This window comes from Cherax quadricarinatus, chromosome 27 (genome assembly GCF_038502225.1).
Source record: "Cherax quadricarinatus isolate ZL_2023a chromosome 27, ASM3850222v1, whole genome shotgun sequence".
NCBI lineage: Eukaryota > Metazoa > Arthropoda > Malacostraca > Decapoda > Parastacidae > Cherax > Cherax quadricarinatus.
In genome coordinates, this window is record NC_091318.1 from 21892791 (window position 1) to 21920463 (window position 27673).

The window sequence follows — 27673 nt, forward strand, 5'->3', positions numbered from 1 at the left end:
CACAGAGTGACTGATATAAACGGCACATCATAAACAGTGCATCGTGTTCGGACATAAAAGAGAAAGTAAATACGTATACACCTTAAGCAGAAATTTACCCAAGATAACCTCTAGAAAACAAGCCTCGTTGCTTAACTATGCCAATTTTAACCATCAGTAAGGAAGACAAGTACAGCATCGGGAGACCACGAATCACTAATGACGATCATTAGTAACCATGAAGCAGGGCGAAGACGTAAGCACAACGTAATTATGTGAATGTGTGGTTTATAAACACTATGCACAGAAAGCTTTTATTGAAACATTGTTTCGCCCATGACAGGGCTATATCAAACTTGATAAAGCTCTACCCTGACCGAAACGTAGCCGTCATAAAAGCTTGTTGCAGGTATTGTGTATATATATATTTATACACGTCGTTACGCCTGTACATTGTATGTCAGTGTAGGGAAAACAAAGATCAAAAAAAGTGTATTTTTAGATTTTGTTTTTAGCCCAAGGCCAAAGCTGAGTTCACAACAGAGCAGAAAATACGAGAGAGACAATTTTAACTCTTTTTCGACACCACAGAGAAACTGCAACTAACACATTTTTAAAATTACTTGTGAGGGGCGTACCAAGATGAGAATTTACTCGGTATATGACATACCTCTGAAGTATCTGCACGCCAGATTCAGGACTATCTAAAACTGTTTTAGATGGTTAGACTTTTTTTTTTTAGTTCTGATTGTCAAGCGCAATATATGATATTAGGTGATATATGCTGGACCCAGATGGTGTACTTATAGCAGTAGGGAAAAAAAGACACAGGTACAGAAGAAGCCTTTACTGGGACAACGTTTCGCTCTGTTTACAGCTCTACCCAGGAGGAAGTGTTGTCCCACTAAATGCTCTTGTCTAACATGTGTCTTTTCTTCGGGGATATATGTAGCCAGCTTCTCGCAGTTTTACATATTGGTTTTCCTCACGACTGATAGAAAAAAAAAACTTGTAAACGAAAAACTGATTTTGAAATCTGTGTCCAGGGGATTATACAGACGAATTAATATATATGAACAACATTGGCGTTGAAACAAACACAACGAAGACTATAAACCAGTCGTACAGCAAGTTCGTTTGGGATGAAGTGTAACGTTGTACAGTGATACTGGGTTAGCTTCTTTGATAATATATATATATATATATATATATATATATATCTATATATATATATATATATATATATATATATATATATATATATATATATATTTACCCTGCTAAAGAAGAGAGGCCCATTGTAGAGCAAGCTTGATAAAGTTCGACTTAAGTAACGTTCAACTAAGCGAAACGTTGTCTTTGTAAAGACGTGTTCTGCTACATATATCTTCAATATCGTTGGCAGTATGTCACTTTAATTCATTTATTTTCAGGCTTTTAGGAGATCTAGATGAACAGTATTAGCGTTGCTTCACGTCAATAAACAGTTATTCTCAAGATGATGCTAAAAAACGAAACGCTCGGAAATAAGAGGAAAACAAAAAGCAACAACTCTATGACGGATACCTAATTTCGCCTAATGTTGCCAATGCAATTATTTCCACCGCTTGGAAAACATTGTTAATTCTACTTCACTGCCGATTCTTTTAATTTTGGAACGTTACTTGACTTAATACAAAGGGGTTAACGCTTATAATAAAGGAAAATAAAGGACGATTGTTCTGTGGCATACTACGAGTATGTAACATTTTATTCGGTGTATGGCATACTCTCATACAGTCATTCCTCCCGACCAGAGAACCAGGTGCTAAGGTTTTAACGATCTAATAGCCCCTCCCCCCCAGTCGTTACATCAGTACCTTGGTTCATCAGCCAATGACAGGAAAGAAAGCCCTCCAATGCTGTGAAGCAATGTGATTCACTGTGACACGAGCTTTCGTCGAAGTGTCTGGGCTATTGGTCGCTCACGGTGCTCCTTGTCTGGTGCTTGAATTTTTGCCTCTTTTGACCACCGTGTTGTATCCTTGCTCTTACATTATTGTTCATAGTGTAGTGTACATACTGTGAATACCAGCTTGCTTATTTGGTGAAGACAATACAAGTCATATAACCTCTACTGTCTTCTGCTTGCTCCACTATTAGTTATCGCATTACAACAAGGTATGTAGGCCATTATACACCAGTGTTCGTAATCTTTCATGATTAAAGAACGTTGTGGAAAATTGCATTTATCTAAATGTAACTAATTATGTACATAACAGTAAATGATAACAAAGATAATTATTATTTATGAATGTTACATAGACAAGTAGGAATTTGGGACACCTAGGTCGCAAAAAATGTCCCCCTTCGATACCTACCACTGTCATAACCACAAGTTGCTCTGGACCCATTAATTAAATGAAATGTACATACACCAGGAATACTGGTAAATATATAAATTTGTGGACTGTATATTAAAAATAATAAATGGTTATATATATATATATATACACAATTACATAACAGATGGAAAATATATCTTAATATCACTCACCAATTTGACTGGAGATTAATGTGTATCATACTCAGAAAACCTCACTCTAACTAAATCTATGAAAATAATGCTGGCCAGAATTACACACAAATCTAGAGAGCTTATCTGAGGTTCTTGGAGCTGTCTTGTCAAGTCGTCTGATATTACCTAGAGTTTACCTGGAGAGAGTTCCGGGGGTCAACGCCCCCGCGGCCCGGTCTGTGACCAGGCCTCGTTAGGTCAGTGTCCCAGGATGCAACCCACACCAGTCGACTAACACCCAGGTACCCATTTTACTGATGGGGAACATAGACAACAGGTGGAAAGAAACACGTCCAATGTTTCTACTCTGGCTGGGAATCGAACCCAGGCCCTCACCGTGTGAAGCAAGAGCGTTAACCACCAGGCCACCAGATATCTCAAGTTATGCAGGAATGCACATCCACCAGTTTCGCCTCCTATTTGAGAGGTGTCAACACAACTTTAACCTCTAGAGCACGAAAAATTCTTCCCATTACACCAACGTTTGTACAAAATTCAAAACCATGATCGCGAGTCCCCTGCCCAGACGCAGGCTTTCCGTTTTCTATAACAAATATTATTAAATACAATATAGGCCATCTATTTACCTATAAATTACCGTATTTCCGGAAAATATATACGGTATTTTTCACAAATGTTTTTATTAACTATTCTAAATGCCAGCGTTAGAGATGCAAAATATTAAGGTTCAGATTGCTATGTTGTTGCCTATTTTTACATTAAGATGCCTTCAAGAGGCGGACTTTGATGCCGATGAAGTGCTCTTGATTCAAGAAATTAGATCTATCCTTCCTATTCTTAGATAGAACCTAATTTCCTCCCATCCTCCAGAAGTGGTATGACCTCTAAGTCTTAGTTCCAATGAAAACATACAGTGCCATTTGATATATAGCCTGATAATTAACATCTGTTAATCATCATACTGTTAACAGACGAAGTGAAAGCTGATATTAATTTCATGCATACGAAATCATTCGTTACTTATTCTCCTTTTTCATCAGTGTCTACTTACGAATGCATTCGCATCACATACTATCACAAGTTAATTCTAGCACTTCCTTACAATTTCACTGAATAACTTGAAGAAAACGACTCTTGATGTAGTGGCTACGTTCATTAAAGATAGCGTTTCGCCACTCGATGGTTTTATTAAATCAGTGACTACACCTTGTCGGTATTTACACTGAACGTGTTCATTATATCCCAGTATTGTTCTCAGTGTTTCAGTGGTCTTTCATTCTACAGTGGCAAAAAACTTACCTACATCACTACTCTCTCCTCATCTGTCAAGAGTTTACTAATAGGCTGGCTAATTTTTTTTTTTTTTTTTTTTTTTTTAAGTTGACTTGTTCGGTGATTTGCAGCTTTGTTTTGGCCATGTGAGCTCCTTTTGCTACTACAACTATGATGTCGACAATAGGATTAAGTATTCCCGTCTTTCTCCTAATATTTCGTTGGAATATGAGGTATAGATCACAGCTGCTACTAATACTGATACTTTAGGCACCCCAGTGTTGATTGTACCTTGATTAGCTGTTCCGCTGTCTTGTTTTCTTTCTTTTTTTTTTTTTTTTTTTTTTTTTTTTTTTTTTTTTTTTTTTTGTGTGTGTGTGTGTGTGTGTGTGTGTGTGTGTGTGTGTGTGTGTGTGTGTGTGTGGGTGGGGGGGGGGGCGGGTGTAAGAGCGTGAATTTACGCTCGTGAGCATTAGTACATGCATGCGTGTTACAGTTGAACAAAAATATTTAAAATTTGTGTAGATGCTTGGCCACAGATTTGCACGACCCGGACGAGCAAATTAATTTATCAGTACCTTTTCACCCAATCATTTCAATAGACAGGAAATTAAACTCACGTCAGCTTCTGCCTGATCTCCCACATTATTTAAAAACAAGTAAATTCAGCGCAAGTCCGCTTCGCTCTGAGCGCACCTCTAATTTGACAATCAACTCGCCGCTTCTGAAATTTACCGAACCTATTTGCTCAAAAGACTTGGATGTTAGGAAACAATTAATTTTACCGGAATACTGTGTTTATAGTGTGCTTGCTCGTGGTTACTGATACCAGTAAAAATATTAAATATATTCTTATTTGAAATTTTATTTTTTTGCTAAAGGCATTATAACACTTCGAAACATATGAACTTAATGTGTCATGTATATGACATACTCTGGCAAGGTATTTATACCGAGTTGTGCATATCTTTGTATATACACTCAGTTTACTTTTGTCCCAGTAATGAAGTACGAGGTGCTATCAAAAAGTTCCCAAACTGACGTGAGAAATATATGGTACGCGAAGTGGAATATGCAAATGGCTTCAGGAGGAAATCCAAATATTTTTCCCCCGAAGCCTTTTTATCCACTTTGCTATGGCTCCCACAATTTGCACTGAAGGTGGACCCTTATATATATATAAAGGGTCCACCTTCAGTGCAAATTGTGGGAGCCAAAGCAGAGTGGATAAAAAGGCTTCCGGGGAAAAATATTTGGATTTCCTGCTGAAGCCATTTGAATATTCACCTAGTTGAAGATGGAAGGCTATACAATGATCCCAGCACCTATACCAATTTTATTTCCTAACGGTTGCTGCATGACCCTTGTCGGTTTAGCGCTTTATTATTTGATTAAAACAATTTCCTAACGACTTGCAGACCCACCTGTGATTCTACTTCGAATATCCTCTACATCGTTAAAACGCCATCCCCCCCGAGTGACATTTTTGTTATTTTTTAGAAAAAAGAAGTGACGGGGGTGCCAGATCTGAGGAGAAGGGAGGAAGGGAGATGGCCTCCATGATGTTTTTGGTCAGAAAACGATGGTGTTTCTAGTCTGGAGTCAGTCGCTTGCCCCATGTTCAAATTTTCAGTTAAAATGGTTTGATACGACCCATATGAAATTCCTACAGCACCTGGAATGTCCTGGATACTCTGACGACCCTTCTTGAATAACTTTCCTCACCTTTTCAATGTTGCCGTCTGGTTTTGACGCTGATGGACAACCATAGCGTTCATCATCCTCAACTGATGTTGGTCCTGTTTTGAATCGAGAAAACCATTCAAAACACTGTGTTCGACTCGTTGCTTCGTCGCAAATGCTTGCTGAAGCATTTTGTCGGTTTCACTGGCCGTTTTACCGAGCTTGAAACATCTCGCAAATACGATGTTCTTTCTTTAAAAGATTCAGTTATGTTACACAGAAAACTGCAACAACGTTCTTAAAACACGACAAACAGTGCCCACCTAACCTCAACGGAATGATTGACTGTACCGAAACACGCAACGCTGCTTCACAGAGGAGTGTATTGCGCAGTGTGATGTACACCGCCGCAGCCATCTTTCATCCAGGAAGCGCAAGAGAGAAAGAAATAATTTTTAATGGGAGACGACAGACAACCACCTACTTCGTCTAAATAAAACTATAGGAATTATGTGCCTTAGCTTCCAAGATAACGCCTATGTATGCTCATTTTCCTTTTATGATTGACGTCTCTCGTCTTTTCCTTTTACGTTAAAGTGGATGATTGCAGCGTCTAAGAATGTCTCCTTAAACGTTGTCTCTATCTAGGGATATAAACACTTCTTTTTACTATGAAATGGTGAGGGACTCAGACGAGCTCAGTATTTTTTTGTAAATAATAATGAAATATTAAATATTGAAAAATGAAATATAAAATTTATTAATAACGAAATATAAAATAATTATTAAACAGTACTTAATAGTTTTATTATTAATAATTATTTGCATATCAAGAAGAGAATTCTTTGACTCTTGAAAAGCTTTGTCTCGGAATTCCCCCAACATCACGTAAGACAAACAGTTCGCCTTATTGTTCATGGAGCAGTAATTAAGATTCACCTGAACCGGCTTACTGCTCAAACATGCTAAGTGGTTGCTTCATTTGACTGATTGATGAATCAACATGGTCCGGTAAATATCTGGGTTCGTGTGTTGTTTCTCCGGGGATAGTTTTGTTGTGGCGTGTGTGTGTGTGTGTGTGTGTGTGTGTGTGTGTGGCAAATATTTGAAGAGGATGCAATGTGGGGAGTTGTCATCTGTTGTATGTAGGCACTATGGGGTCGAATCATAGTAGGTAAGTGGCTCACGGTGCCCTTCGGATCACATCCGACAGACCCAGGTTCATTTCCTGGGTGGTTGGAGACTTCAGGCATGTTTAGTTACATTTGTTGGCCCCTGCTCATCTATTAGTAAATAAGCATCCAAGTGTTTACAGACTGCTGTGGGTGGCCCCTAGGGAACGATAGCAGTAGTAGTAGCATCTTTCATTATTAATGTTTAACACAATGGCCATCTCCTGCCGAGGTAGGGTGAAGAAACACTTGCACCGTCACTCATTCAATCACTCTGACCAGAAGCGTACTATCACATTTCAGACGGCCGTCTGAATTGCAGTTACTGTATTAACCTACCTGGATCCTAGAAATACACTGGAAAATACACTGTGCTGAGTGTATTTACGAGATTTATCAGTCTTCCGTGTTCATGAAGGAAAAAAAATGTGCAATCCTGATAGTGCGACAAAATAAGACAATTTTGCTGACTTTTAGACGTGGTGATACATTTTTTCCCCCCTCAACGAGTACAGTACTATCTTGAAAGACGTTATGAGATGCTGTTATTCCTCTCACGTCGGAAAAGTTTCCGGTGGGTTCTCCCCAACGTGCTCGACAGTTTCCAAATCGTAAAGAACCCATTAAAACTCCGCAGCAGGTACTTATACCAGCAGTGAGTGACGCAGAGATTTCAGCTGGTTTTTGTATTAGTTGCAAGAAATGGAAAGCCTCTTTTTTTTTACAATGCCTATTAGTGAGATCTGCAACTTTGAATTCTGAAACGTTATGTTTGGGTGAGTTTAAAAAAAAGAGAAAATAATTAAATAACGTTTTAAAACGTCTTCAGCTAATAATACCAACTCTGAGCTACAGTGAACGACACAGCTGCTCATCTTACAGCAAAATCTTTCTTCCATTATTGCGCTGAATAACCCACTTGAGGTTAGCACTTTTTATAATAACAATAGTAATTTTTCTTTCAACAAACCGACCGTATCCCACCAAGGTAGGGTGGCCCAAAAAGAAGAACGAAAGTTTCTCTTTTTAAACTTAGTAATATATATACAGGAGAAGGGGTTACTAGCCCCTTGCTCCCGGTATTTTAGTCGCCTCTTACAACACGCATGGCTTACGGAGGAAGAATTCTGTTCCACTTTCTCATGGAGGTAAGAGGAAATAAAAAATAACAAGAACTAGAAAGAAAATAGAAGAAAATCCAGAGAGGTGTGTATATATATATATATATATATATATATATATATATATATATATATATATATATATATATATATATATATATATATATATATATATATATATATATATATATATATATATATATATAATGTTTGTACATGTATGTGTAGTGTGACCTAAGTGAAAGTAGAGGTAGGAAGATGTATCTGAAATCTTGCATGTTTATGAGACAGACAAAAGACACCAGCAATCCTACTATCATGTAAAACAATTACAGGATTCCGTTTTACACTCACTTGGCAGGACGGTAGTACCTCCCTGGGCGGTTGCTGTCTACCAACCTACTACCTACAACAATAGTAATATATAATAAAAGAATTACTAAATCCGTTTGGGTATAATATAGCTCTTTCTTCAAAATGTTGTGGTGCAAGAGGTATATTTTACGATTGTTTCTTCAATACTAACCCCAGTTTGGAGTGAAAACTTTAGACAACGTTTCGGCCCATCTCGGACAATTGTAAAGTCGTGATTATGTAAATGTCCAGGATGGAAAGGAAAAACGACTTGTATCCCCTCCAAATTGAGGGTTAGATGTGAACTGTTTCAGTACCGGGAGTACCGTAGCTGTTTATGAATCAAGAGTGCTAAAGTTCCTGTTTGGAGTGATTATTTACTCGGAAGTTTTTAAGGCACTTGGGGTCTGCTCCCCTCAAGGAGTAGACCACTCTTGATCCAGGGAATTGAATCTGCTTCAATTCCCTGAATTCGGCCTGAATGCCTTCTGCATCCTCCCCCCCCCCCTCCCCACGGGCACAGTATACTCACTACGGGTTTAGCACTCCCCTATGATAAATTATGGTTTACTACGGTGGAGGAGAGCATCTGATGTGTCGCCTTCACTAGTCTAGCTAACCTATCACTGAATTATTATTGAATAAGACTCATGCGCAACGCCCGCGTATCCTTTCGCAATTGTATGCCAATGTTGCGGCGATACTGTATTGTTATTCCACCATCTTTTGTTTTTAGACTATCCCTCTTTCATGTGAAATGATGTATGATTGTCATCTGCGTAGTAGGTACCTGTTCATTATAGTTTTTGTTAGACCCACGATATCTGTGTTCTTTTATATAATTGAAGTTATATATCAAAAATTTATCAGTTTGCAAATTTTCCTGCCGATGTTCAATTGATTTTTCTTTATCTTTTACAGTTTTTCAGCTTGTATACTTCTCTTGGCTCTGATTTTACAAATGATTGGTGGAAGTGATGTGTGAGTGACGCAGAGAGAAAAAAAAACCTGTATGGTGTTCTGGGGGTCAACGCCCCCGGTCCATGACCAGGCCTCGCACTTAATTTATATTACCCTCGCCCCCCTGGAATATATATATATATATATATATATATATATATATATATATATATATATATATATATATATATATATATATTATATATATATATAAATTTTTATGCACACACACAACTCTCACATAGAAGAGAGGAGCTTACGACTATGTTTTGATCCGACTTGGACCATTTACAAAGTCACACAGTGTGGCTTTGTAAATGGTCGTCGTAAGCTTCTCTCTTCTATGTGCGGGTTATTTGTGTATCGTTCCAATCACTGTATTGTGCCTTTTTTTTGTTTTTATATGTATGTATATACACTACTAGATATTTCACTGGCTCCATGCACAACAAATTCTGACCTTAGGATAGTTACCTCCGAGTAAGGCTTCTCAATAAATAAACATGCCTGCAAAATTACTTATGCTCCCCTTTCTCCTTCGTATAAATAAACTATCAAGGGGAACAACCTGCTTACCATGATTTACTCTGAAAGCCTCGTGCCTGGGTATCATACAACTATATAGAAAACGAGGGAAAACTAGTTAAATTTAACAAACGTGCTTGTGTGTTCTGGTATAAAACTACTCCAGCTGAGGGAGAACATGTGTACACTGGATTAAGATACACTCCTGAGGGACAGCTTGTACATACTGGAATTAAAATATGATGAAGGGTTGTGTTGTGAGAGTTGTGTTGTGAGAGTTGTGTTGTGTTGTGAGAGTTGTGTTGTGTGAGTTGTGTTGTGTGAAAGGCTGTCGGCAATTTTTAAAGAATTCTGGGGTGTGAAGTTTTGTATAAGAGGAGAATAGAAGATCTTTGGTGTTCTAGGAGTGAAATACGCTGGCGTAGAGATGGCTTGTCTGTAATTGGAAAAGTAAGATAAATTGGAAAGAAAAGAAAGGAAGAGTGGTGTGTGTGGGGGGGGGGGGGCACTCCAGAGGGGGAGGAGGAAGGTCGCAAGTCTGAATCGTTGTCTTCTCTCTCACTTCAGGGATCTCGCCAAATTCTGTGCTCATCATAACTTTGCAAGCTCAAGATCAGACTACCATGACGGCTACTGTTGCTGCTGCTGCTGCTTCTACTGCTCTTCTGCTGATGATACTTCAGCTTTGCTTTAAATTTTACTACTATTACCCCCTCCCCCCTCCTCGGCCTCCAGTAACCCCAACCTTCGAACGTCCCTGCCCCTCACTCCTATCCCTCGCATATCTCTGTCCATCACTCACTCCTATCCTTCGCTCATTCCTGCCTTTCACTATCCTTCGCACATTCATATTGTCGCACAACCCTTCCCTGCAGCGCTGTATGGCACTTTCGGGTTTAGCGTTTAAGTTGATTATGATAATGTTCCTGCTGCTGTTTCTTCTGTTTGTTCTGTTGCTGTTGTTTGTATTTGCTTCCCTTGCTTCTGCTGCTCTTTTACTGCTGCTGCTGGCTCGGGATATGCTGCATGTGGTTCTGCTATGTCACTGCTGTGGGGGCTGCTACTGTTACTGCCGCAGGCCCTCCTACAGTTATTGCTGTTGTCTATGCCGTTGCTGTAGGCACTGCTACTGATCCTGCTGCTGTCAGTGCCGCTGCTGCTGGCACTGGTGACTCCATTGCTGGCGCTGTGCTGTAACAGGAGCTGCTGCTGATGGTGGCGCGGCCATTGCTGTTGACGTAAACAATTTCTGGACCTCGCTGAAACATCTTTACCACAGATAATGCTCCTGCACTAGTCACTTTTGCTTCCTTGTTTACAAGTTCTTTCCCGACTTCGTCGCGAATTTCATAACCTGTGCCTGCGCATCTGCTGAGTTTGTCCCGTATTATGATGAATGGTTTGAAAAACCGGTTGCTACTGATTCTGCAACCGATGCTCGTGTTGCTAGTGCTGCTACTGATGCAACTGACGGTGGTGATGCTGCTACTGATGCAACTGACGGTGGTGATGCTGCTACTTCTGTTTCTGCTTTCGTCGCCGCTGCTGCTGCTTCTCTTTTACGTGTTTCAATGCTATTTTAAGGCAGACGCTGTCGGATGTTGAGATTGTGGCCTCAGAAGCTAACCTGTCCTCAAAATGAGACGGGCATTTCTGTACACCTTGCATTTCTTTTGATTTATACTCGATCTAAGCCTCTATGCCCCCCCCCCCCCCACAAAAAAAAATTTAGGTCACGTTTTAATAACGTAAATTAGCATATACTACAGTTAACAAATAGTAATGAAACATCATTCAGTGTGACTTACGATACCAGATGTATCGTAGTTCTGTAAAACATTAGCAACCCCCCAAAACACGCACTTAAAGGAATGATTACTGATGTTTAAAATGGTGTTATGATGTTAATGGATTAGAAAAACAGGCTTAAGAAGGTTTGTGCAACATTTGGGAATCTTTATTGAGGAAAAGTTTTGGCGAAACGTTTCTTCCATAAATATTTTTTTTTGCCTTTTTAGCAGTTGATTATGCGTATTTATTTTCACATTTGAAATTATATAGCGTAAAGTAGCCTAAATGTTATATTCAGTGCGGAATTTCAGAATGTTGAGAAATGAATGGAAATCTTAAAGAAGTCACTGCTAAAAAAAATTCCTTTTTACCAACAGGTTTTCTGACGCTCCAAAGATTTTTTTAAACTTTTCTTCTCGGTTTTTTTTTTTTTACCTTTGATTCTCTCTCAAGTCTTCCTTTCAGTATCATCCGTCATTGTAATATTTCTCCTTCAGATTTTTTTTTTTAGTCTAGTTCTTCTCTTCGCTTTGCTGAGATGTCTTTCCATCCTCTCGTTACTCTCGTATTTTTCTCTTGAGATTTTAAATTATATCGATTTCTCTTTCCACCAGCAGCTATGACAGGTCAGAGACCGATTAGTGCACGGAGGACCAAGCCATCACTGACGCTCCTGGCTCTCTTCCCTGGATGACTCACACGGGTTTAGCGCTTCTTAAAAAGCTTTTGTTTTAATTCAGTTTCATTCACAGTTTGTCATGTGTGGGCATTAATAAATCAGGATCCAGGACGAGACCAGCAGTAACAGCCTGGTTGATCAGGTCCTGATCCACCGAGAGACCTGGTCATGAACAGGGCCGCGAGGGCGTTGACCCCCTGAAACACCCTCCGGGTATACCCCTTCCAGGACGAGGGAGACGATGATAATTTGTGCCCCAGCCGAAGGTCAAGTGCACATGGCGTGCTACACACACACACACGCACACACACACACACACACACACACACACACACACACACACACACACACACACACACACACATACATACACACACACTCAAACTTTACTGACACTAAAAATTGTGATAACTGTCCTCCTCACCTTTTACATTCCCTGGCGTTGAGAAAATATGAAATCATCATCTCTCGTGTTTTTACTTCAGCCTTTGTCCTAATCCTCCGAACACTCGTAAGTAGCTTTTTATTCCAAGTCTTATTTTCTAGAGGGAAAAGTGAAAGTCAGAATTTCCCTGTAGTGTTGAAGGTTCTCAAGCGAGAAATAAAAGCTTACCAGCTCAGGTTTTTGTCTCTATTACCCCGCTGGCTCAGCTTTTCTTGTTGTTGCTCGTAAATCTTAAGATACATTGGTAAGATTGTCTGATAAATGACTTGGTGTAGATAGCAGTTGGTTGGTTATAAAATGCCCAGGTGGCTGCTTCCTGGCTTTAATTGCGTGTTTAGATGGTTGCTTTCTGGCTGTAATTGCCAGTTTAGATGGCAGACTCCTGGCTATAATTGCCTGTTTACATGGCTGCTTACTGGTTATAATTGCCTGTTGAAATGGCTGCTTCCTGGCTATAATAGTCTGTTTAGATGGCTGCTTAGTGGCTATAATTGCCTGTTTAAATGGTTGATTCCTGTTTAATCGGGGTTCTCCTTAGTAATATGCGCTTGTCTAGATGATTTTCTTGGTTAAACCTGCTAATAGGTTAAACCTACTTGTAGGTTAAACCTGGTTTTAGTTATCACAGTTTTAGCCATTTGTCTAAAATCGTTAACCTGCTGGACGACTTCCTCATCTGTTTATTAGATGGACCTCAGTTTCGTTTTCATTTGATAATCGACTCCTAATGGCTGGCCCCTCACTCTAAGAACTATGACGACCAGACAGCCCCAGACCTCGTATTAATTAACTCGTTAACCGTTAATGGATGACCTTGCCTCACTCAAACAATTACCGGTTGATAGATGCCCTTTGATGAATAATCGCATCACACCTGACAATTAGGATGTGGCTACAGTTGTCATGCTTTTAAAGCAGCCTGCGATTTTATAAAGCAACGATAGTTTTGCCAAAAAGTGCGGAAAATCATTCTGGCACTAGAAAATGAATGTATCTAATTCATGTGGAATAATAATAAGCTGTACGTGATTCAGTGTTAGTAGAGAGACTTAGCTTCTTTTCTCTCAATGATTTTTTTTTAAATATTTAATTAATGTTAAATATCATTAACCAAGATAAATGTGTCCTAAAATAGGATAGGAAGGAATCAGATTAATACATATGTTACATTAATTCCACTTAGCTGAAGTTAAGTTCATTTTAGTGTAAAGCTAAAACTGAATACTGTACATATTAATTCTCAAATATATATACATATAGATCCATAAGATAAAATTAAAATAAATTAGATATTTTTGCTTGTTTAATATTACAGCAACAAGTGTACCATGAACATTTTAGTTACACTAGATGCTAATAAACCAAACACTATATAAAATATATCCACCAAGAATTTGTACTGTTATGTCTTGGATACGAGTTTAAATGGATGTTACAATACTAGTCTTAAACTTCTCCAATGATATGGTAGAGAGTTAACGTAGTATATTCTTGTTAAGCAGATGGCCTGTTTACGGTTTCGTAACAATAGATAAGAGATTACAAAAGAAGTAACTAAAACTTAGAATCTTTACTAATAAAGTTAAGCTGAATATATGCTTATATAATGTTAGGACTGACATAAAATAAGGAGTTTAACTCTTACACTTCTCTTGTTACGTACCAGTATATTGATATTGATAAAACAGCCTCATAAGGTCGAACTTTATACTAACTTCCACAATTATATCCACCTACAATGGTTACTAAGACGTAGCTGAACTATTAATTCAGATTATTATACAAAACTCGTAAGTGATAGACTTAGTCTTATTTCCATCCGGCACGACTTAGAATAGCTTAGACCACAAATTACCACACAAAGACCGACAAGGCGGCTTATTCAGTCAACTGAGCGATTAATTCACCAGAGTATGGATAACTGGAAAGTGACAAACTTAAGAAAGGACATCAACTACGAAAGGAAATCGACCACCAGAGAGAATTTGACGTGTCTCTTATGAGAGGTCAGAGAGTAACTGAGGTATGCTCCCTTGGCTATGCAAGCCCAGACTTACTTGAGACTACTCCTCTAAGCCATTAAATACCTGGTGACACTGACGGTGCGAGGGACCGCCAGATACTAACAACCTAACGACAGTTAGCCAGGTTGCTACTTGGTGAAGCGCCTATTACTTAGAATAAACATCCTGCCTATCCACATAGCTAACAATATAAGGGTAGATAATACGATAAAGCACAATAAACATTATTTTAGCTATTAATAATGCCATCGGTAATATAGTATTAATTGAATAGCAAAATATGTGCACACAATATTAATTATTAACCTTGGGTCCACTCAGAGGACGCAACAATGGATGAATTTCAGGCACTGCAAAAATTTTACGTCGATTTGAAAAGAAAAGGTGACAAATTATATTAAAATAGTCGAGTCTCAGTAAGATGTATTTTTGTTTACTGGACTTAAAAGCCTGTGTAAAATATCAAATTTTTTTTTCCAGTCACACTTGAGTGTTCAAACTTAAATTACTTGTTTGAGTAAAGATTGTCAATTCCGAGTGAGAATTATAATCCCATGAGCTGAATCACTTTCCTAAATTCTGCTCTTGTAAAGAAATGTCAGATAATTCTGATCCTCATGGGTTTGAGCTGAGCATCCTCAAGTTTGTTGAAATACTTCCTGAAATTGGGCGAAGCTGATTCTGTAGCGTATCATCTGTTGGAGCAATTTTGTTAAATTATTTATTTTATGCAAGAGGATCAAAGCTTTGTTAGTGTTATCCCGCTTTCAGTATCTGTAATTACAAAAGCAGAATTGTATGTCTCGTCTTCGGTAATTTATCAATGATTTTCACATTTACTATCGTCTTACGTAGACCCTCCTATTGTGGAAAAAAATGATAGTATTTCGACTATTATTTTTTTTCTCAGTCTATAACTGTGTGTTTGCGTTCTTTGCATATTTACATTTTAAAATACCTGTGTATTAAAACGTAAAGGTTAGCTTGCACACTAACCTTTTCATAATTAACTTAATTACGTTTCGAATAAATAAAATTGATCAGTTAGCAAGAACTCATTTAAAATTAAGCCCTTTCTAAAATTTTCTCTTATGCTTTTAAAGATATATTATTTTCATTTATGTTAATGTAAAAATTAATAATTTTATACCAAAAGAACCTTAAAAAACTTAAATTGCGCTTGTAATAACCTTAGGTAACTTAACCTAATCCAACTATATATTTTAATTAAATTTACAATAATTTAATAATAAACAAACACAATGAAATATATTTTCAAGTTAGGTTCAGAATGATTTTTTCAAAATTATTGCGTACGAAAATTTTCGCTTGCTTTATACGGCAAGAAGAGCGTTGCTAAGCCAAAATCGCAAGTTTTACCTATTCGGCACGACTTTATATATATATAATGTGTGTGTGTTTATACTGGCTGCTACTCCAACTTACAACTGCTGTTGCTACCTCTGTCAAATGCTTAAAGTACTACAGATCTTCAAGCAAAATTTCTGAAATCACATCTGAATGTTTCCTTGCTAATTCTTACATACGAAGGAAATATTACTATATTAGAAAAAAAGAAACGTGAATTTTAGGAAGAGTTAAATTAATAGGCTTAAATATAAGTTCTTAACTAATATATGTACAAGAGTTGCCTTTTCCTACCAGATTCCTAGTTTGCCTTTAAACTTACACTTTAAAAGGGGTGCTCCTCAGATCGAAACAAATGTCTTCCACACAGTGATTCACACACAGACAAACGTACATAATTAAAAAAAAAATACTGAAATGTCGGTAACAATATTTGATATGAGAGTTTGATAGGTCTATCTGAAGGGCATTCCGGGGATCAACGTCCCCGCGGCCCGGTCCATGACCAGGCCTCCTGGTATATTAGGGACTGATCAATGAGGCTGTTACTGCTGGCCGCACGTAGTCCAACGTACGAACCACAGCCCGGTTGATCTGGCACTGACTTCAGGTATCTGTCCAGCTCCCTCTTGAAGACGACCAGGGGTCTATTGGTAAATTCCCCTTACGAGTGGTATGAGGCTATTGAACAGTCTTGGGCCCCGAATACTTATTGTGCTTTCTCTTAGTGTACCAGTGGCGCCCCTACTTTTCACGTGGGGTGTTACAAAAAACGCGATTCTAAAAGCTTAGATCTCCAGTGAATACTAGAAAGGACTGCCCTTCTAGCATCCAGCCTGTTACTGGGTTTTCGTAACAATTAGTCAGTATCCTTGTCCAATTATCCATTAGAATTCAATAAGAATAAATAGTGCTTTAGGATTACAACTGGTAGGCTACTAACTAGAGAAATTAAAATTTAATAAATTTATTAATTTAGTTGTCTAGGCGTATATCAAATTAAATTAAATTAATCACAATAATCAAAATAATATTGTGATGAATGGTTTTGAAAACCGACAAGTTGAAGAATTGAGACATGCAACACATGGGAATCTTTATTGAAGAAACGTTTCGCCACACAGTGGCTTCATCAGTCCAATACAAAGTAGAAATGGGTAAGGAGAGGAGGAGTTTTGAGGTAATCAGTCCCTGGTACAAAGACTTCAACGCTTGCCCAACCTTTGGACGACGACCTACTTACACTAGTGGCAGGTCCCACTGTGATCCCGCCTCCTCCTGCTTGGACTCATCTCACCGCAGTATATAAGCCACCTCTCTGGCCCTATGCTGCACTTCCTACAAGAGTGATGGACTGAACACATCGATTCCAGGTTGAGGGACTGATTACCTCGAACTCCTCCTCTCCTTACCCATTTCTACTTTGTATTTGACTGATGAAGCGACTGTGTGTCGAAACGTTTCTTCAATAAAGATTCCCATGTGTTGCATAAGTGTCTCAGTTCTTCAAAATAATATTAATCACTTCTCTCGTGTACAGTAGTATTGTGCTGAAAGCACATATCACATTTATAATTCTTAAGTACCGTCTGGTACATTAACATTTAATAAGATATTACAAATATGTACAAGTAAGTTTGTGTGTATGTGTGTAAGCGCTCTAAGTAGTTAGCTGTGTCTCACGACTCTACTAGACTTAAACAAGTGACTGACAAAGTCCTCTCATATACTAAGTTCTTGACCAACTGGCAATCAGAACAGTCTGCTTGAACAATAAAAAGAATGCTAAGCCCAATAGCAATATAACAAGCAACTGCGACACAGAATCAGGAACAAGGAGATAATATAACGACACTAAGTAAGGACCATCAACAGATCCTCCACAAAAGTTATAAAACTCCCATACTACTGAATCTAAGTTCAGCATAAGAAAATCCCCGACTGTGATAATACACAGATACCAGTACAAGTTAGGTCAGAAGCTACAGCTCAGGACCTGAGTTGTTTAGAGTGTCTATGCGACACACAACCTCAGTACAACGTCGAAAATCACTAAGTCTATACAATGTTCTGTGAAGTCTCTCACAGAACCTGCAAGAAAGCTAGAGAAGATCTTCCAACAAGGGCCTATAAGGGAGATTTAGGCACTTTGTCTGGAATACGTCCAACCACCCAGCGAGTCTAGACCAGACTGAATACTTCAGGCGAGGTGAGGACCCCCCCCTCTATCACGTGATAGCTCCGTGGACGGTTGCTGCCCAGCAACAATCAGAAGCCGGCAGAGTAACGAGCCACAAGCGATAATTACAGTAGTTAGACAATCAAGACTTGAACTTTGAGCACATAATATATGTGTTACATCCTACCTAACAAAAGGAAACTAAGTCAAATAATAATATAAAGTCATATATTTACGATTTGGCTATTATCGCAAATATAAGCAATATAAAATTATATGAAAAGGTAATATACATGTATTATATATAAATAATATACATTGCAACCCATTCAGGGGTTGCAACATGGGGTATGTTACATCGCCTGCTAAGTCTTTTGCTTTCTTAGGGAGTGATTTCTGTGTGCAGGTTAGGGACCAGTCCCTCCAGAATCTTCCAGTGAGTAAAAATCAAGTGTTTCCAGGCGCTCCCAGTAGTTAAGATGTTTGACGGAACTTATACGTGCAGTAAAGGTTCTCTGTACATTCTCTAGATCTGTAATTTCACCTGCTTTGAATGGGGATGTTAATGAACGGCACTATTCCAGCCTAGAGAGAATAAGTGATTTAAAAATGATCATCATTGGCTTGGCATCTCTTGTCTTGAATGTTCTCATTATCCATCCAGATGTGATAGTGGCATTGTTGTGGTCCTTGAAGGTGAGATCTTCGGACATTACCACATCCAAGTCCTTCACATTGCTTTTCCGCTCTATTGTGTGATTTGAGTTTGCTGTTCTAGCTATTATTTCCTCCAGTTTTACATAACGGAGTAGTTGGAATTTGTCTTCACTGAACATCATATTGTTCTCTGTTGCCCATTGGAAAACTTGGTTTATATCTCCTTGGAGATTTGCTGTATCCTCAATGGATGACTCTCGTGCAGAGCCTAGTATCGTATGCAAAGGATGATACGGTGCTATGGTTTACATCTCTGTCTGTCTGATATGAGAATGAGGAACAGGATAGGGGCGTGTACTGTGCCTTGTGGAACAGAGCTCTTCACTATGGCAGTTCCAATTTAACTCTGTTTACCACTATTTGTGTTCGATTGGTCAGAAAGTTGAAGATCCATCTGCCTACTTTGTCAATTATCCCTTTAGCACGCTGTGTGTGTGTATGTGTGTGTGTGTGTGTGTGTGTGTGTGTGTGTGTGTGTATACATAGATAGGGAGGCGGGACGGTAACCATGCATCTCTTCCGAAGTAAGATTACCGATCTATGTTGACAGGACCTCCACATTATGATTCACAAAGACATATGTACGCCTTTAAAATAAATACTCAAATGTCAAAATCGTTACACTTCTCACTGTCAGTAACAGTGTTTAATATGTTATGAAGGTCTGACTGATAGGTATGTGGGTAGATTGGGAGGTAACCTCGTAATTCTCGAAAGGTAGGCCTACTTGTCTATGTCGACAGGTGTTCTAAACAATGATTTACCCTTACATATAAGTACTTCAATAAATTACATTTCTAAATGCCAAATTCTTTGTTCGTCTCATTATTGCCAATAGTCTTTGATATGTTATGAGAGTTTGACCGATTATTAGAAGGGCAGCGCACGCGCGCACACGCACGCACGCACGCACGCACGCACGCACGCACGCACGCACACACACACACACACACACACACACACACACACACACACACACACACACACACACACACACACACACACACACACACACACAGCTTTTAAAACGAATATTTTGCAGAAAATATCAAGACAAGTTTAGCGGTCTCATCACTAATACAACGGCAAAAACTGCAGCAAATATGATCAAATTTATCCATACTTATTCTTTCAGTTTTGTTTCAAGATTTCATCTCCGCTGAATTTCATTTCCACGTTGTCTTTCAAGTCAAGACTTAGAGAAGACTTCTGAAGATTTTGTGAATGAAATAGTGAGAATATAAAGGCGTCATTTCCTTTGAAATCTCTGAGGGATGGAGCCTTGATGTCAGCGAAAGCCTCTAAATCCAAGGAATGGGACGTATCCTTCCCTTCGGATCACACCTGATTATCTTCCAAAGCTACATAAAACTCCTCACGTTAGGTTTGGTTAGGTTTATCCAGAAACTGGACAAGTGTCTTGAAGACTCCGGTGCTCCTCACCTCCAAGACTGAGGGACTTATTACCTCATGTTATGAGTATCGTTCTACATTCTTCACGTTATGTCCTTGTATAGATAAAGCCAATGGATGGCGAAACGTCTACGAATAAAGATACCCAGACGTTGTACATGTCTAATTCTTCATTTTGTCGGGATTATATACCGTTTATGTTCGGATTGACTTGATATTGGAAACGGCTCTTAATCCATGAATCTGGCGCTATCTTCTACTTTCCCTGACTAGATTCGCTTACTCTTTTGGGTTTAACGTTTACTGTGAATTTATTGGGCTTTATTATTTAGCATTAAATTACTACTGAAGAATATGTAGTAAATTAGTGTTGAGTCAGTCTTGTGGTGTACTCCATCCACTCTGCGCTCATCCCATGTGGATCATTCCATTTGTGGAATGGCAGAGGCTCGATCCTTCAATAGTCAGTCGTTGCCTGGTATCTGGGCAGTCAGGCTGTTGGTGCTCTCATCCCCACACACACATCCAGAGCTGAGTGCAACACAGGCGTAGAGAAATACTCGAGTCGGAAATGACTGGAAAAATAATCACCTCAGCCAACCAGCAGCTTAACTGATCAACGCAAAGGACTAGAATAATAACAATAGTTCAATTGATCAATTAAACATGAATATTACCACTCTGGAGGAAACATTGCTTCAAAGAAGCAAAAAAAAAAAAAATACCCTGTAGTATATATGAGGTTTTACCCACTGGAGGCGTTATTAAGTATTTGATAAAACCAACCGTGCGTTAAACGTGCTTGATAAAGGGGGAGAAACCTTGCGTAAACAGACGGCCAATTTCTATCATTTTTACCACCAGTAACACCAACAGCTCTCTTTATCACCAGAGAGAGAGAGAGAGAGAGAGAGAGAGAGAGAGAGAGAGAGAGAGAGAGAGAGAAAATCAAACTCCTGAATCTCTAAGTTATGGAAGAGAGTCGTCAGCAGATGCATTAAGGCAGCCACACCTGCTCTCTCTTTCCCAGTGACATCTGCTCCCTCTCTTACTCCCAGCCACACCTGCTCCCACTCTCCCAGCCACACCTGCTCCCACTCTCCCAGCCACACCTGCTCCCACTCTCCCAGCCACACCTGCTCCCACTCTCCCAGCCACACCTGCTCCCACTCTCCCAGCCACACCTGCTCCCAGCCACACCTGCTCCCACTCTCCCAGCCACACCTGCTCCCACTCCCAGCCACACCTCATCCCACTCTCCCAGCCACACCTCATCCCACTCTCCCAGCCACACCTCATCCCACTCTCCCAGCCACACCTCATCCCACTCTCCCAGCCACACCTCCCACTCTCCCAGCCACACCTACTCCCACTCTCCCAGCCACACCTGCTCCCTCCCAGCTTCGTCTACTTCCATCTTTATCCTCTCCTTTTCCAAATCTGCTTAATCTTTACACCTTTCCATCCACGTCTGTTCCTTCTTCCCTTCCCACCCTCTTTATTAACGAATTTTATCACCTATTTTTTCCAACTTTTCTCTCCCGGATATAAAAACGTGTGATTTTATTTTACTGATTTTTCTTGATCTCTCTCGTTGGTGATTTATTCTGGGTGATAATATTTTTACTCAAAAATCTTTTCTTGATCTTTTTCATGAATACATTTGAATGAGGATCATAATAAAATGTGAACTGTTTGGCAGAATTTTGGGAACGAGGTGGAAGAATTTTGTAGTCAATGAGAATCGCTCATAAGCTTAGAAATTAGGGTCAATTGACATTTGAAAATATTATTATTGGTATTATTATGATATTTTTGCAGTTTTTATTATTGAAGACACGTGTGCAATTCCTGGTATTATTATTCTGAATAAAGAAACCCCGTATATCCAGAGTAAATATAGCCAGGGGTTTCACATGTTTTATTAATCATCTTATCACTGTTGGATACCGTCAATACTTTTATTACTATTATTATTATTATTATTATTATTATTCACGAGGAAGTGTTGCTACCGTAGGGGTCGTACAACGTCTGGGGAAATTGTGGGTAATCAGATGTAGTCTAAGGAATCGGTGGGTAATTTTAGTTCCTTGGAGACGGAGATGTTTATTATCAATGCACCCTGATGTGTGTGGGAGGGGAGGAAGAGAGAATCAGCTTGGGGGGAAGGGGGGTTATGGGGCTTGTTGGAGCTGGTTGCTGGGGCTGGTTTTGGAGTGTGGTTGCTGGGGATGGTTGCTGGGGATGGTTGCTGGGGATGGTTGTTGAGGATGGTTGTTGGGGATGGTTGTTGGGGATGGTTGTTGGGGATGTTTGTTGGGGATGGTTGTTGGGGATGGTTGTTGGGGATGGTTGTTGGGGCTGGTTATAGCTGGTTGTGAGAACTCATTGTATGAACGCCATCAATTCCTTACCTTAATTTTCTTAAGAGATTCCATAACGTAAACTTACTAACCTTCTCTGTAAACTTGTATATTTCTTCAATATTTTTTTTAAGTTACATTAGGTTGAGTTAGGATACACTAACCTACAAATAACATATTTAACAAAAACAAGGAAATTTAAAATAGAAAAGCGATCGCGATACGTGTAGGGACAAGGTGACTTAGGGTAGCCAGGAAACATCCAAATATTCACGTGTATCACCGGCGGTGCCAGTGTGGTGCTCGTCATGATGATCAGTTTCGTGAAGTAAAGCTGAGGGTGATGAGGATTTATGAGACATGTTACAGAGTAAACTCGTTAACTAATATTTCCAGGTTTAATATTTCCAGTTTGTTATATATGCAGCAAAATTATTTCCATTTATAACAGAAGACATTTACAACTATAATGAAATGAGTTCGTGAAACTTGTAATAGCAAATTATCACCTGCATAAGATTATTTTTTATTTAACCTTGACAGTTCCCTCAGGAATATACGTTTTCCAGAGGACGAAGAAGAGTGCCCTCATGCTGGTGAAAAGCTTTTGACAGAATTGGAGCTACTCTTCCCTTGGATCAAATCTGATTACCTCTCTCATTTCCCAGGTCCTGTATAACACTTAAAGAATTAGGGCTTTCTCATGAGTATAATAAAAGGCCATTATAAGTTGAGGAAACGTTGTACTCGCCACACATTCATAAGTCAGTCAACACTGCAAGTAGGTGGAAGCTACAGTGAGCCGATAGATAAATGGCAAAGACACGTTAAACAGTGAAAGTCTTCCTTGCAGTACTGTTTCGCTCAAGGAGAGGAAAATGTTGCTAATAAAGGATTACGGTTCTTCTTTCCATCTTTGTTGTCAGTGCTTGTAGGCTAGAATGTACTGTTTAGGCTTAGAAAACCACAAGTCAGTTGCACTAAATATCTATCTTTAAACGTGTTGCTGCTGGAATAAGAAAGCCTGAAAAGTCTGGTGATATCTGCTTCTCTGTGTGCTCTTTTTTGACTCTTATAGAAACCAACTTTTCAACTTCATCTCAAGTTTGGTCCCTGGGATACTACTTATTTCGAGATGGCGAAACTTATTTTCTTTCGTTTTGCATCTCTAGTTTTCTTTTCATTATAATTAAAAAAACTAGTCCTCTAAGAAAAAATATTTTTAGAGAGAATTTTTGTAGGCTAGAATTAAATTGTTACCTACAGAATAACTTACCTGCAGAATAACTTTTGTGAACGGTAGCGTTTAGCTTCGTTGTTATATGAAGTTTTCCATAGTGCATTGTCTTGTTCGAATTTGTAGACATTAACTTATTACGGCTAGAACCTGTAGCTGTGGCCTTAAATATGATACGTGCCATACTCTGCTTAGGGTACACAAGTCAATTATATATTGACAAAGTTGGCATTTTGTATCGATGATTTATATAATGCAAACTTCATGAAAAACCTCAACATGAAAAAAATATTAAAAAAAAAAAATAGTGTTACCGTCTATATATGGGGATATTCTTATTTTTGTCGCTTGCACCATCGTATGGGAAATTGTCCATGTGATAGCTAAGCTGTTAATGACTCACACTGCACTAATGTGCAGCGGAATGAGGATATAACATAACATATAAGCGAGAACCTGCCAGTTAATGACCATCAAGTAATCCTTAACGAGCTCACTGACTGAATCTCATACTTGAACCTCGCCTGAAGACCGTCCTAATTTTGACGGTCTCGTATTTGCCTGAAGGCACGAAAATACCAGATGTGGCAACCTGAGAAGCCATCACTATTAATTTTTGAAGATAATTTGTGTTCGTGCTTCATAGTAGATGATCAGAAATTAGTCACACTGGCTTATCAAGAGCTGGTCACAATGTGGCACAGCTAGTGGATCAGAAATACAAGATCACACAGTCGATCAGCAGCTCCTGGTTACACTCTGGATCAGCTCTGCGACAAATAAACAATATCTCGGATGTCCAGGTTAATCCTTCAAGTGTATCGTGACGTAAAAGTAAATGACAGTTCTCCTCTGTCCTGTGAAAATTGTCAACTTCGTGACGGAGAGAGAAAAGAGACGATGCTACAGAGAGGCAGCTGAAGAAGACGAAAATAAGGTACACAAAAAGAAAATGATTTCCCACAAACTTTCAGACTCTGACCCAGCATTTTTTTTTTTTTTTTTTTTTTTTTTTTTTTTTTTTTGTGTTTTTGTTTGTGTGTGTGTGTGTGTGTGTGTGTGTGTGTGTGTGTGTGTGTCTGTCTCCTACCTGTAATTCTCCCTGTAAAAAGCACTAAGAAATCTTTAGTATCCCTGCTTAACTTTGTTTAGACAAAGATATTGTTCTATACTTTTTTCATTTTTTTTTCAGTTGCTGTTTCTTATTCTACGTAGTTTTATATCTCGCCTTGGTTATTGACAGCTAACGTAAACTCTAGATTGTGGCATCAAAGTGTACTATCACTTTACACTTGTCGATACCATTTACTAGTCACTAACAAGAGTTAGTGTGGTAGAGAAAGAGAGTTTGTCATACTAACGACGTACGCTAAGGTTTGAGCTATTTAAAATCGTGAACTAAATGAAACGTCATCTAATCAATAATAGATTCTACATCTCTACTTCCAACCGAGGTCTGCTGAAGACCTGAGTTGTTCAAAATATACAACCTATTTTACATTTGTCACAATGTGTGCAATAACATCTCATTCTACTGTTTAAAGCGATTGTTTAAATTTTATTTCATATTAGTTGGTTGTTCCTCCTGTTTCGTTACGCTTCCAAGCTTTTCATGTTTTTTTTAACGTGAACGTATAAAGTGTAATTTAATTCAGCTTTTAAATCTTTGTTTTCCTTTGTCATTTAAGCTTTTTTTTTTTTTGCATTTTACTGGTTTATATTTTCCTTCTTCGTTGGCTGGGTACTTTCCCTTGGTCTATTTTAACATTAACTTGTTTCATACTCTCGTTACCACATACAAGAACTAATCTTCATTGCCTTCTAAATTCTTGCATTTATCTAAATTACATCGCCATTTCTTGTATTTGTATTATTTAAAACCCCACGTCCTACGCAATGCCTCATTTCTTGTATTATGTAATATTAGCTCTCTAATTCCTGCATTTCTATTATATTCCCATTTCTTAAATTGATCTGTATTATCTTCCCACTCATGAATTTTTCTTCATTGCCTCCCTAGCTCTTCTGTATACCAGTTGACATTCCTGTACACCGAGTAATATAATTTGAAACCATGTTTACTCTAGTCCTGATACCACCGAAAAATGTGCAAGAACACACTGGCTCTTTATTTTTCTACGTCGGCTTCAGTGTGTGTGTGTTTGTGTGTGTGTGTTTGTGTGTGTGTGTTTGTGTGTGTGTGTTTGTGTGTGTGTGTTTGTGTGTGTTTGTGTGTGTTTGTGTGTGTGTGTTTGTGTGTGTGTTTGTGTGTGTGTTTGTGTGTGTGTTTGTGTGTGTGTGTGTGTGTGTGTGTACTAGATTGCATCGTCCGTACCACAAGCTACTCAACGTTTTTTGCAGATTTACAACATATCAGCGGGTATATTTTTATTTTGGTGATAATTGTTGAGGTATCGGCTACGCTACACAAGACTGACGATACCAGACAACTTGGTATGGCACCTCTGTGTTCAGTAAAGCTGACTGGTTTCTTCGTTAAAAGTATTTCTGATTTCCATGGGACACAACCGGTTTGGGGTCATAGTGAGATTAGATCCAAGGAAGGGGAGAATGGCTCTAATTCCTTGTATCAAAAGCCCTCCACTAGCATCAACATTCTTTTATCTGACCATCTCAAAATTCACAGACTTGCCAAGGACCGCAATTTATCCCACCTGCAACATAAAGAACATTTGAGCGTTTAGTATAAAATATTTACGAGTTATCGCTAAGCCCGTAATGCTCATCCGAAGTTGGAGGCAAAGGGAACCAATGAGGTTTGATCTGCAGGAGAGAATGGTTTAGGTTATTTGGATCAAGAGCCCAGCGCTAACATCAAACCATGAAGGGTGAGTGAAGTGGGGTAAGTAAAGAGGACACGTGACCAGGCTTCCCATGACACATCTGCATGAGAATATATTTCAGTGCTGGACGCGAGGAAAGTTTTAATTGTCGTTTATACTGGATTTAAAAGCCTCGCTGAAGGACCCATGAAACGTTGGTAATGTTAATTTTATAGCTTAGTTGCTCAAATTCTCTTATTGCTAACTTTGTAAGTTTGTACAGCCAGGAGACTAGAAAATGACATTTACCAGTTTTTTAAGCAGAGATGTGTGCTCGCTGCAGTTGTCCAGGGAGAGGCAAGAGGTTTCCGGGAGAGGCATGGGGTTCCAAAGTCGAGCAAGCTTCCAAGGAAGGGCAAAAGGGTTCCACAGAGGGTTAAGGGGTTCTAGGGAGGGTCAAGGTGTTCCAGGCAGTGTCAAGAGGGTTCCAGGCAGTGGCAACAGGTCGCAGGAAATAACAGTATTCCAGGCAGTCGCAAGAGGGTTCCAGGCAGTCGCAAGAGGGTTCCAAGCAGTCGCAAGAGGGTTCCAAGCAGTAGCAAGAGGTCCCAGGCAGTGACAAGGTGTTCCAAGCAGGAGGGGAAGCAAGGTACGCGGGTGAAGTGCAGAGGACGACTTAATTATCTCTTCAGTAATAGTAGCAGTGTAGTACTATCGCGATAGCTCAAACTAATTCCTGCTTAGTTGATTCCAAACACTATCAACTTACCAAACTTCAGTGGATTCCTGTTAACTCTGTGCTTCCTAGAACTGCTTGAAGCGAGTCGGATAATGGTTACTCTAAAGGCTTTCTGGGGCTCCCAAGGCTACATCCGCTGTCGACGATAGTCTGGCATAATGAGCTGAATGACGTATTCAGTTTGGACGACGACCAGCTTTATCCAGACGATATTCTTCCCCTTAAGCTCCGTGTGATTTACCTTCAACTATATTTCTTTTCTGACTTTTTTTATTATTTCCAGTGTGATAAGAATGTCTAGGTTGTTAACTTAGCATGTTTGCGTGAGGGTAAAAAAAATTGTTGACC

The 27673-nt window shown here is 39.1% G+C and overlaps 1 protein-coding gene across 4 annotated transcripts in view; it reads left to right on the forward strand.

Annotated features, from left to right (window-relative positions):
* The window catches only part of LOC128691092 (putative neural-cadherin 2), an 816602-nt gene that overhangs the window by 138168 nt on the left and 650761 nt on the right, over positions 1-27673 (forward strand). The window contains exon 1 of one of the 4 annotated variants that reach the window (XM_070089106.1): positions 1901-2139. The exons of the other annotated variants lie outside the window; for them this stretch is intronic. The gene's annotated coding sequence lies outside the window, so the exon portion shown is untranslated. Of the gene's footprint in view, positions 1-1900; positions 2140-27673 lie in introns of those variants that run through there. 4 annotated transcript variants of the gene reach the window in all.